Below are 13,026 nucleotides of genomic sequence, written 5' to 3'. Positions count from 1 at the left end.
TATGACACATACACCGTACCTTTCGAATGTGAAACTTAGATAAATCATAACTTCCTCATAAGAAGTCAGATTTGAGCACTTTATATCCACAAAATTGTCATTTCGGCCACTACAACTTTCATCAAGATTATTTATCCAAAATAGTCTTTTATTTTTAGACGCTTGTTTGACGTAATTTGTTAATTTTATAATAATAATGGCTTATTCAAATATTATAAGCCCATAATATTTCCCATAAAATATGTACTCAGTATAAATATATTTTATATAATTTATAAATCGTTAAAATGTCTAGCCCGAATTCGCAGGCGTTACAATTACCTCCCCCTTTAGGAGGATTACGTCCCGGAATCATACATCAACAAAACAGCCATGGATAATGATCCCTTAAGCCACCTCTCCATCCAAAGAAAGGATAGTATATGTATTGAGCTGCCATAATATTAAATCATCTCATCGTATTGTCTAATACTCATCATAATATTCTAGGTTCCTTGGTAACAGTCTATCAGGCTGTCGACCTAGTTTCATCATTGAATCATCAAATATGCTGAGCCAAACACTCTTTTTTTCATGGAATTTCTTCACACGACCAATACCTTACCAATTAGGATTAATATGAAAAAGTTCACAATCCTTATTGATTTGTGTTCCCTCCGAGTTTTCGACTTTATCGGTCACAACTGCTTCCGTATTATCACTAGTATTCTCAAGAGACTAGAGATTAATCAAAAATCTCATAACACATCGTGGTTCTACGTCATCCTAGGACACTTGATGATAAGGTCTAGGATAATATCGTTTCTTTTACCTATAGGCATAGGTAAGGTTTCAAGTTTCACACGATATAAATGATGTTTTATCACTTTCCAACCAAAACATTTATTCTGTTATCTCCATAACAACAATTGAAGCTAATAAATCTTCTCCTAGATTCTTGTGCTACAAATCTTTTGAATGTTGACGTTGAATCCAAATTCGACTTGCCTTTCACACTTTTTCCTTAAGGGTTTGTTCTGCCCTACTTGGGTTTGAACCCTTACCTGCTGCTGCTCATAACTGATTAAAGCCTAACTGGTTCGTCTTATGTGATTCATAACTCATTTCTTACTGGAAGAAACTCCTGATTGTCATATTAATGATCTTAACATCCCCAACATAATATCACTTCTTGTGTTTACATTGAGTGATCTTTTCGTATAACACGACTATAGTCTAATCCAGATCACAACAAGCAAGAAGTTGTCTACTAATGCACACGTATACAAAATGGTTGCAAGAGGATATTACTAACATAATGGAAATATTAACAACTAAAATGGTTAGTGAACTCAACATTATGTACTAGCTACAATGGTTGCAACTACCCTGGCTTCTTGAATGAAAATAGATAGGTTTGAACCTATCTGCTAATGGTGGTGCTTGAATCTACACTTGTTCTTTTATCCACCGATGGATCTTCAGTCCTAACTCTCGAATCATAACTTGAATTTCATCGGAGACTACTGCTCCTTTCTAAATTAGGTCATAAACTCAACTTATGATAAGGTCTTTACTTTGGCTATAGTAACAAACCGAATGCCAACATTCTAATGACCTTCCATTGCATGACACAATGGATATATAATGAATTGCATGCTTGTATCCAGGGCCGACCCAATACCTAGGCGAGATGGGTTGAGGCCCAGGGAAACATTTATGAGGGGGCCTCATTTAGTCCGGTAAGTAATGGTGTATATATTAGTTTGGCCCAAAAGTTTTAGCCCAAGCTACTGATTTTTTTCTCTAACCATAGACGAGACGACGCTAGCCTCGAGGCAAGGCGCAAGGTGTGCGCTTGAATGAACGCTGGAGTTCTTGTATTTCTGATTACGAGTTATAATTCTCCTATTCTTTTATCACTATTCTGATCCGACTAGACTCTAATTGTTCAAATTGGAGACCTAGAGTTCGTGGGTTCAAAGCCACCAGTTAAAGATGTAATTATTTGTTCTATTTTTCTATTTCTGATTCCCCATTTGTTTGAAATGTATCAGTTATTTTTTCGAAATGTGCATCTTTGATTTCATATTTATTTGTTTGGTTATAGTAGTTTGCTTCAAGAGGTTTGATTTTTGATTTCTTGTGGTTTGCTTAAGAATTAGGTATTTAAGAGGTTGAATATGTTATATGTCCTGAATATTTTAGTTTGAAATAAAGAGCTCACAGTTCTGATTTCTCGTATTTAAGTTCGAAATCAGGAGTTGCTTAAGGAATGATTTTTTTTTTGATTTTCTTAGTTATAATTTTTTTGGTTTTATGTATGAATTTATAGAGTTCGTTTATGGATTTTTATGGTCTATTTATGTGATTCAGGTGGTATACTTTACTATTTAGTTATGAACTTTTGATTGTTTTGAATATCTCAAGGCAACAACTAGGGGTAGTAGGTATATAACTTTTCCATTGTTATTTGTTGCTATGAGACCTAGTTTTTTTAAATGGATCTCTATTTATGATTCCTTGATTCATTTTCCAGATCACCTTACATATTGAAAATGGAAAAAACACACATTTTGGTCTTTTTTTGGTTACAACGGGGTAAATTAGGAAAGTTGTTAACAATCTATTATTTAAACAACATCGACTTTAGTTTTATTTTTTCTGTTTTTTAGATAGCATGGGTAAACTAGGAAAAATTCTTATTGTTGTTTTCTGCTTCATATTTGTACTAGAGTGTATTTTAATTTTCTTGATACTTAAAAAAACTCATATCTTTTTCTGTGTTTTTGTTCTTTAATTTTATATCATCAACATCTCTATTCACTTTTCTTTATTTTTTTTACAGTACGTACAAGAAGCAACAAAGTGGGACAAATGGTTTCCAAAGCAATGTGTAATGTTGTAAGAAAAAGCATTGTCACCCTTGAAGAAGGAAAATTCGTTGAAAACCAATAATATGTTGTTGAAGATGTTGTTTTGTGATTTATATATATATATATTCTTATTTGTAATTATATGGATTTTGTTTGATTCTAAAATTTGTAGAGATGAGTTGCATCTTATATATATATATATATATATATATATATATATATATATATATATATATATATATATATATATAACACTCATTTTGTAAAATATAAGGGTATTTTTTATTACCTTGCCCTGGGCATAAAAAACCAATGGACCGGCGCTGCTTGTATCTATAAAAAGACATTAACATGGAACACACCTTCCATGTTGTGTTAACAACCTAATATTTCCTCTTTTGGTTAAGGAAGAACGACTACAACCATATCATAGCATCTAGCATCTCTAGTTACTGGCTGCTCAACCTTAACGAGGGTTGCAATACTTCTGTCGACCACTTCAATCATCTCCTTTTTTAATCTCCCGACTAAAGTTGGTCACTACACTGGACATGATTCTCTAAACAGTTCAACCGACTTACGCAAATCTATTTTATTCAGACTCGATCCTTTATGACCACTTGGGTCTGAACCAAAACTACTTTCCTAGTCATCAACGTAGGTAGTAACAGAAACAAACCAAACAACTCAACTACTAGTGCCTTAGTAACCTTGTGGCTCTTCCTGATCCAAGTACGAATCATGTGCTTCTGGTAGTACAAGCATATACTACCTTTCACACCTATGCATACTCGTCCCAAGAATTGTCTCTCAGTTCCCAAGTAACTTCACATGATAACCACAAAACAATTCAACAAACATAAGTGTGTCTAATTAAGAACATATAACAATTTTCCTAGACTCCACTATAGTTTTCGAGTATCTTCAAGGCGCTCTAGTAATAACCACGTGCTTTGTTGATCACATATTAAATTTTCCTAGACTTTCCTTCCAAGATTCTTCTCGCGCTTATGCTCGATCTAGCATATTCTAACGCTTTTTCTTAGTTATCTTTGAACCCTATTTCCAAATTCTTTGTATTCCTTCCAGTATAGTCCCAGTTTGTAGGGTATATTATATTTGAATGCACATTGGTGGTATGGAGATAAACGCTCTTTAAATTTTTACACTATTTTTCGATACTTGGAAGTTACCAGGCACATCATCATATCTCTTCAGTTCAGCATCCTTTACTTTATAGTAGTTAATCCTAAAGTCTGTATTTCAGCTGCATATCCACATGTTCTACTACCTTCCACTTAGTTCTTTGTCATCTCATGACTTTAACATTTCTCCTCGTGCAATACTATAGATGTATCGCCTCTTCAGCTAAATACTCTACCTTTATTGAAAGAGTAAGTTATTTAGCACTTCACAAACCAATGACTAATTTCACCATCCTAGTCCTGTATGTTAAAATCGGTTTAACATACTATGGAATTCTCGTAAAGATGTAGGTTAATTGTCACTCAATATTATTAAATACCAAGTTAGAGCATCATGTATATGGTAAAGATCCACTCTTAACACACAACTTGAACTGCATACATCGCAACGATAGACAAAGTCTCGGCCTAATGAGTCTGAAAACATTTTCGCCCTTTCCATTCGTCTTTCTTGAATTCTATGAATTCTTAATATCATCTCATATAATTCCACCTTCGACGTCGTTGAAGTATTCATCAAAATCTTCAATACTTCTAAATCCATAAGCCATCACTACTTCAAACTGGTCGGTGGTAGAATCGCCAAGCGGTAGGATGACTTTATGGATCACGCCAAAGTCTTATCATCCCACTAGTTAAAAATGTACTTTACTCGTACAATACTCCTCTAAAGATATTATTATTCACTAAACTTACTCTAATGGTACAATACCACTCTGAAGGTATTAATACACTATTTACGAAGTTATTGGTGTTAACTATAGTAAGTCTCCTTATCTCCTCGAAAAGTTACATGCCAGTTCTAATACAATAATTAAACGCTTAGAATCCTGTACACATAAAATTTCCTTTTCTAAATCAAGGTTGGCAATAAACCTCAAATCCTTTCAATTATTAGCCTTCTAGGTAGGCAACCTAAAGCATGCTATAACACATATTATCTAGCAGCTATTAGCAACTAAGGCATTACTCCTAAAGTCTGCTAGTTCACCTAATAGAAAGTGAGGTATACAACCTATGGCATGCTATAAAATAACTTTATTAGCACATAATATTGATAAAGCCATATTTATATATATTTCTAGGCATTATTTTGATACATTTTAAGCTATAATTTGGTTAAATGCAAAGATATTTTCTACTTATAAAGTTAAATTGTATTTTGCAACTAAAAAGAACAATCTTGAAGAAAAGGGCCAAAACAGAACAAACGCTGGAATTTGGAGGGCTGAAGCTATAAATAGTGAGGATTGGTTCTGAACATCAGTTCACTGCGAATGGAGACAAGACGCGAATGGATGCGATCCTATACGAGCGTCGTTGCGACCAGATGAGAGGAGATCGAAACCGAAGTGAACCGTAGTGATGCGATTGGTTGCGAAAGTACGAATTGATGCGATCTGACGCGAGTCATTGTGATCCGATGCGAAAGCCAAGTATCGATGCGATTGGATGCGAAAGTGTGTTCATTGCGATAGGCGTAAGACTGCGAAAGTAATTCAAATACGAACATAAGATTTCCATTACTTGGGGAATACACATTTTAAGTAATGACCACGACGTGACCATATTTCCCCACGTCGTGGGAGTCAGTTTTTATGGAATCTATAAATAACGAGCATTAGATCATAAGGAGGAACTTTTGGCCGACTTTTTGGAGAAGAATTGGGACAAAAACCTTCTGGAAATTGCTGTGAAGTCGAGAAATCGCTTGGAGCTCAATTGTTGAAGAGATCTAGAAGAAAACAACATTAAATCTTTCGGTTTGCTAGCTCTAATCATGTCTAGTCTTATTTGCATTGATTCTATGTGTTTTTCTGCTATGATTATGGGATAAACCCTTTTACTTTCATTGGTGATGATGAACCCTTTGAATTATGAGCTGATTTTAAATATATGATTAATTATTGTTGGTTTTTCTAATGCTGATAAATCAATTCCTTACATGTTTTAGTTCTAGTCTTTGATTGCCTTGATATATGTTTTGTGTAATAGATGATCATTCTAATTGCATGAACTTGATTACCTAGTGATTTATGATCATTATATTGCTAGAGCTAGGGTTGGATAATTCATAGAATAGGTAATTAAATTTAGTAACTGTAATTGTGTTAGAGAGCATGATTGATCCATAATTTGTGCTTGGTTGCTTAACTTGATCATAGCAAAGTAACTCTTAGATTTATCGTGCATAGCCAAGTTTATCTTAATACTGATTTGGTGTTTACTTGTGTTTGATCATAAGATAGTAAGCCATAAACTGGAACAACTAGGAATTTGATCATAATTACTAGTTACATAATAATTTGATAACCTTAAATAGTAATTTAATAAAAAATCAACCATAGGGAAAAGGGGGGATTCAGATCTAACGAAGGTACTCTTTAATATTGAAATTGAATTGTTTTCTTTGCTTAGTTTAATATTGTTTTCTGGTAGTTGTTTGATTTAAGTTCTTCTGATCTTGCAAAATCAGTAAAACCCCTATTAAAAGTTTGTTTCTTAGTTTAACTTTTAGTAATTGATTTAATTATTTAATTCCGTTCCCTGTGTTCGACACCCGACTTACCTAGACTATTCTATAATCCGACTAGGTACACTGCCTATAGGTGCATAAATTAGTTAAGTTAGCTAGGTTTATAAATTTTAAAGTTGATAGGTATACTTTTTGCACATATCAAGTTTTTGGCGCCGTTGCCGTGGAACAAATTATTTGATTTTTAGTTTAATTACTTTTAGTTATTCGATTCTTTTTGTGAGGTACAAACCATAAAAAGTTATTTTTCTGCAGCAATGTACTTTTTCTGTTTGTTCTGCAGCCACGTCGTGGGCATCTTTGGCCACGTCGTGGTCATTAAACAGTCAGTTTTCAGTTTATTTATTTTTATTCATTTTACGCTTTTGTGTTTTTATTTTGTTTTTTCAGTGATTTATGAACCGAGGATCCAAAACTCCATTAGATCCGCGACTTAAAGATCCAAAATAGATTTTCCACAAGAAGGACAAAAAGGTCGACGAGTCAAGTAGCACTTTTCAATTTGACACATTTGAGCACTTTGAGAAGACGCCAATCAAGAAAGAAGTTGGAAACAAGCCAGAAACCGAGTAGAATTCAGAGGACGACATAGAGAGTGAAGTAGAAGAGATGGCAGGCATAGAAGATATAACGATGGAAGAGTACAAGAAGCGGATGCGTGTAACGGGCCAGGTCTTGTACCACCTGATATTCCAGCAACTGCAAATTTCGAACTCAAGGGGCACATTTTGGCCATACTAAAAGATATAGCATTCTACGGGAAATATCATGAAGATTCCTACAAGCATATATATGAGGTTAAATACATTGCTAACTATTTCAATATTCCTAATATACCTTGTGCAATGGTGTTGTTGTGGATGCTTCCGGTAACTTTTAGAGGAAGGGTAAAAGATTGGCTAAAGGCACTTCCACCTGGCGCTATCACTACATGGGCTCAACTTTGTGAAGAGTCCATCCAACCATTTAGTCCACCGTCCAAGGTTGCAAAATTGAAGAAGAATATAGCCAGTTTTGAACAATAGATGGGAGAGTCATTATACGAAGCGTGGGAGAGGTACAAAGGTCTGCTTAGAAATTGTCCTCAACAGGACTTGAACGTGCAACAAGAGGTGTCTATTTTCTAAGACGGGGTGAATGTGACAGTGTAACGCCCGTGTTTCTGGGCTAAGCATTAATGATGATGTAATAGTCTAGGTCAACCATTGTAACTCGTTTTGAAGTAATAAAGATGAATTATTTGAGTATTATGTGAATTATGTAAATTTATGTGCTTTATACTTAATTATGATGATATAATAAATTAAAAAGGAAAACAAGCGTCAAAAATAGAATGTTAGATAAGCCCGATATAGATGAAGAAAGTTGTAGTGGTCATGACAAGGATTCCAGAGATATAAAGAACACTGAAATCCGAGTTATAACGAAGAAGTTATGGCATGTCGAAGTTTCGCGACAGAACCGGCACGACACTGCGTGACGTAAATAGTGGATTTACGATAGAAGACTTTTTAGCCTTAGCGATCTAAACGAAAGGCATAGTGTTCGTTAAACCGAGAGCGTGCATAAAAAGAACGCCCAAATCTGACTTCGTATGAGGAAGTTATGATTTTTCTAAGTTTCGGCTTGGCAGTATGCAGCCCGGAGTTCGAATAGTAGATCGAACGGTTTTCGGCCAACGCAACCTAAACGAGAATCAAAGGTCTCGTTAATAGTAGCTCAACGGTAAAAAGACAGATGAAAACAGACGTCAGATGGAGAAGTTATGAATTTTTAACGGACTTTTCGTGTCCCGGCCTGTTAAAAATATAACTTTAAAAATATAGTCAAAATTAGCTGACAGAGTCTAAATGAAAGTTGTAGAGTACGGTCCCACCTACACGTGGATATAAAGAACATTGAAAACGGAGCTCGTACGAGAAAGTTACGGGTTTTTGAAGTCAGAAGTGCAAATTGCGAGACTGTCCGAAGAAGAACGCCCCGCGTAGAGGAGGAACGCCCCGTGTTCTCGCAACACTAGGTCCGAAGTGAGCCACGATGCACCATCCGATGGTTGACATGCAAATGGTACGAACACGATGCGTACCCTCGTACATGCAGCGTTCCGAGGAACGCCCAGCGTACCACCGAAGGTACGCGCAGCGTAGTCAGCAGCTTCGGTCTATATAAGGGCTGCGAGGCCAGCCTTCATTTTCACACTTTTCTCCACCTTTTTCTCTCTCTACTCTCTCTCTAGCCTCAACGAACACCCCCGAAGCCTAGGAAACCTCCCTAGCACCAGAAGGAATCCCCGGAGCTCCCGAAGGCTCCGAGAAAAAGAGTTTTTCGGGTTGAAACTCTGCCCGCGCAAAGTCCGGTTTTCAAGCCAACCTCCCGGTTTCGTCAAAGAAGGTTATTTTAAGAAGTGAAGTGCTGTCCGAATCACTCCTTATCAGGTGAGTGCATAGTCACTTTCATCTTACATATAGATATGAAGTATTTTATATAAATTGCGTGCTATGTGTATATATATTCTACCTGTTTACCTGAGATGTGTGCTGGATGAAGATCTATACTTCTTTCTTTTGAGATCTGAACTTTATCTTTCAGATCTAAACTTTTTCTCTTGGATCTGAAACTTTTCCCTTCAGACCTAAACTGTATATATGTATTTTATACTTGAGATCTGTGTTGGATGAAAGATCTAAAGTTCTTTCTTTCCAGATCTGAACTTTTTCTTCAGATCTAGACTGTATATATATTTTATGCTTTGAAAGTTATGCTGGATGAAAGATTTAAACTTTGTTTTTTTCAGATCTTGACCTTTTTCTTCAGATATGAACCGTATATGTATTTTGTTTACAGATCTAAACTATTTCTTCAGATCTGAATTGTATATGTATTTTATATCTACAAATATGCTGGGTAAAACATGGGTAGATGAAATAGTTGGTGTGTGATGAAAGATGATTTAGAGGATGAGATAAAAGGTGATATAGATTATGAGATGAGGGTGAGAGGCGAAAAATGAGAGAAACCTTTACGCAAACGATGGCCCCGTCATCTAGTAGAGTACGGATGACAACCATGGACTATTCTAGACAGTCTGTGGAACATTAGCAGGCTCGCTACCTGTAGGTGTTGTGAACGATATGTTCACCCGATGTACTCTAAAAGCCGATTGACATGTATTGCAGGTGGACTCCTGCAAATAATACTATCGATAAATGAGAGCTATGGACTTAGCATCCATTGGATGAACCGTGGCAACTATGGATTTAGTGCCTGTTGTATAAACCCCGGGCGACGATGGACTTCGTGCCTATTCCTTAGTTAAACCCTTAGGAATGAGTGATAGATGATTCTTAGGGTAGATCCTTAGGAATTAAAGAAAATAATGGGGATGGGTAATTGCGTTAATTGTTTGATGATAAAACATAATAACTTTATTATTGTGGGTTGAAAAACCCTATGTACTCACCAGGTTTCCCAACCTGACCCACTCAGTTTATTTGTATCACAGGTGTCGATATAAAGCTACACTACACTGAGGGATTAAAGAGATGTAGATCACTAGTGTAAATTAATGTAAGTTCTGTTTATGCTTATGTTTCTGTATTGACGTTGACATCCCAAGGTTTTAAAAGGAATAAATTACATTTCTTCGGAAATTCTTTGATAACATATTTATCATTTTTTTCTGGGAACAAAATTCCGCAACACTTTTCTTTAAAAGTATACTCTGATAAAAAAATGAAGCATAAACAAATCGGTCTTTTCTGGCTGTGAAAATGGGTATGTCACAGACAGCGAGGAAACTTCTTGACTCTCAAGGATCGCTAACTAAGAAGAATCCATCCACAATCAAAGAGTTAATTGAAGAATTCGCGAAGCACTCAAGAGAATATCATAATCCGTGAGAAGATGTTATAAGAGGTAAAGGTACTGGAGAAGGAGGAAATGAAAACTTGGCTTCAATAATGGCTAAACTCAAGAATATGGATCGACGAATGACGAAGATGGACCAGTCTATACATGCCATACGAGTTGGGTGTGATAATTGCAATGGGTCGCACTTGAATAAGGATTGCGATCTAGATGATAATTGGAACCGAAAAGCAAAAGTATGCTACTCGAGTGGTGACCGATATGATAAATTATGGAGGAAACCAAAGAAGGAGTGGTTGTCATACGACATATACAAGAAGCAAAAGGATGATAAGTATAGGCAAGTCGACCGAGGTTTTATCAAAAAGAGCAACCACCGTCCGATAACAAGTCCGAATTCGAATAGATGCTTGCACGCTTTGCATCCGCTTCAGAGAAGAGGCATGACACAATTGATGCTATGATAAGAAACCAACATGCTGCAATATCAAATATTAAAATTCAATTAGGACAATTGACTAAACTTGTGAATAAGCGGTTACCACTCAAGCATCCCGAACCAAAAGCACAATCTCATGTTATGGCGATATACACTGAAAAAAGGTTTATTCTGAGCCATTTGAGATGTACGATGCAGCCACCGAATAGCTTGTTCCATAGCCAAAAGGAGTAAAACCCGGAGCAAAAATAGAGTTGAGTTCTGTCCAGACCCCACGACGTGGCAACCTAACCACGCCGTGGCCACTGAAGGGTGAGAATTCTTTGTTTTTAAAACAATATCAGCCCCCGCTGCCTTATGTATCTCGAGCCATGAGAAACCCACTGGAGCCCGAACAAAATAAATTCATGGAACAAGTGATTTCCCTTTCTATCAATTCTCCATTCCTCAAATCCATGGCTAAGCATCCTAAATTCGAAAAGGAAGTTATGACTAATCAAAAGGAGTTAGAAAACGCATCCACCATTGTGCTAAATGAATTGTGTTCTACTGCCATCATTGATGGATTGCCAATAAAAATGGGGGATCTGGGCCGATTAACTCTACCTTGTGAATTTGGCAATTCCACTTCAATAAATGCTTTAGCCGATTCGGGGGTAGCATAAATCTCTTGCCATATTCTTTTTACGAGAAGCTCACTCTACCAAAGCTAGAAAATACGAGAATGACACTTAGAATGGCGGATCACTCAATCACTCATCAATGTGGGATTGTAGAAGACTTGTTGGTGGAGGTTGGAAAATTTATTTTTCCATTGGATTTTGTGGTATTAGACATGAAAGAAGATGAAGACCTTCCCATAATCTTGGGAAGACCATTCCCGCATACTGCGAGAGCCCTTGTTGACATCCATGATCCAAAGCTCACACTCCATATAGAAGACGAAGAAATAACCTTTAAAATGAACCAAAAAGTAAGTTATGAGAAGCCAATAGATGAGGTGTTAGGATGAATGACGTGGAAGGTAAAAGAATAGGAGAAGGTCCCAACGAGTTAGATGAGATAGAGAATTTGATGGAGGAAGAGTTGAAAGTTTGGGAGAAGCCTCAAGTTGAAGAAGTGTCGTGTTCCAAGGCAAAAGCTTCAATTCCTATGACCTTTGAGGTATTCGCGTTCACTACACCCAAGGCTCAAGTAGATGAAGTTATTAAAGAAGAAAAGTTCAACTCGGGTGATGACCGAGGAGGAGATTGAACAAGAAAAAAATGAGCAAATAATTGATAAGATGGAAGTGGAAGATAGAAAAGCAAAAGAAGAAGAAAAGAAGACACAACTTTCTGGGAAAATTAAAGGTTTGAAATGCAAACACGAGGAAAACGCCAACACAAAGAAGAAGGAAAAATCGAAAAAGGGATACATAAAGCGGGTACTAGCGTACAAAAGAAGATAGAAAGAACAAAAGAAGAAAAGGGAGACCCTACTCCCAACCGCAACAACATAGAGTGGAAAGGAGTCCGTCTCACGACTCCTCCAAAAAAAGCACTTATCGGGAGGCAACCCAACGTTTTTTTTTAGAGTTTGCATTTTCTTTTCCTTTCTAATTTTTAGTTTTTATTTTCTTGATTAGTTTATTTTTGTTTAACCGAATGATGTTGTGTTTCTCTAGATATTGATCTTATGATTGCAGAATGGAAGCAATGTAGAAGCTTAATTAGAAAAAAAGCCATGAGAAGTTTAAAAGAAAACCGAAGACCACAATTTGGAATAAGTGTGGGGTGCGTGTCACATTTGGAAGAGTTTAGTGGAGACTTCGGGGGATAAACAGAAGATTAAAAGCTGCCTAGTGATGAATTGAAGAATTTTCAGAAAAAGTTGGGCAGAAGCTGTTTTGCTGAACCTCCAAGAACCACAACGTGGTGCTTCAAGGCCACGACGCGGCATTCCTATTTTCTATGATTAGAACGATTTCCATACTGGACACCACGATGCGGCGTTTGCTTTCCGACGTCGTGGCTGGGCTACAATGCATAGTTTGAAGTTTTGTTGCACCACATTTTCGAAGGCATGGTTCTTAGTTTCATTTATCCGGCACACTCATGAGACGCTGAGGATCCATTTTCCAGA

At 36.5% G+C, this 13,026-nt stretch overlaps 1 non-coding gene across 1 annotated transcript; it reads right to left on the bottom strand.

The window, feature by feature from the left end:
* Positions 1-7,585: 7,585 nt before the first annotated feature.
* LOC145117942 (small nucleolar RNA R71) lies at positions 7,586-7,692 on the bottom strand. Its single transcript, XR_013712933.1, has one exon. It is a non-coding gene; the product is annotated as a small nucleolar RNA R71 (small nucleolar RNA).
* Between the last annotated feature and the right edge of the window lie 5,334 nt (positions 7,693-13,026).

This window comes from Lactuca virosa, chromosome 5, assembly GCF_052849685.1.
Source record: "Lactuca virosa cultivar CGN04683 chromosome 5, Lactuca_virosa_CGN04683_v6, whole genome shotgun sequence".
NCBI lineage: Eukaryota > Viridiplantae > Streptophyta > Magnoliopsida > Asterales > Asteraceae > Lactuca > Lactuca virosa.
The sequence above is the reverse complement of the archived record's forward strand: the minus strand, read 5'-3'. Positions and strand labels throughout refer to the sequence as shown.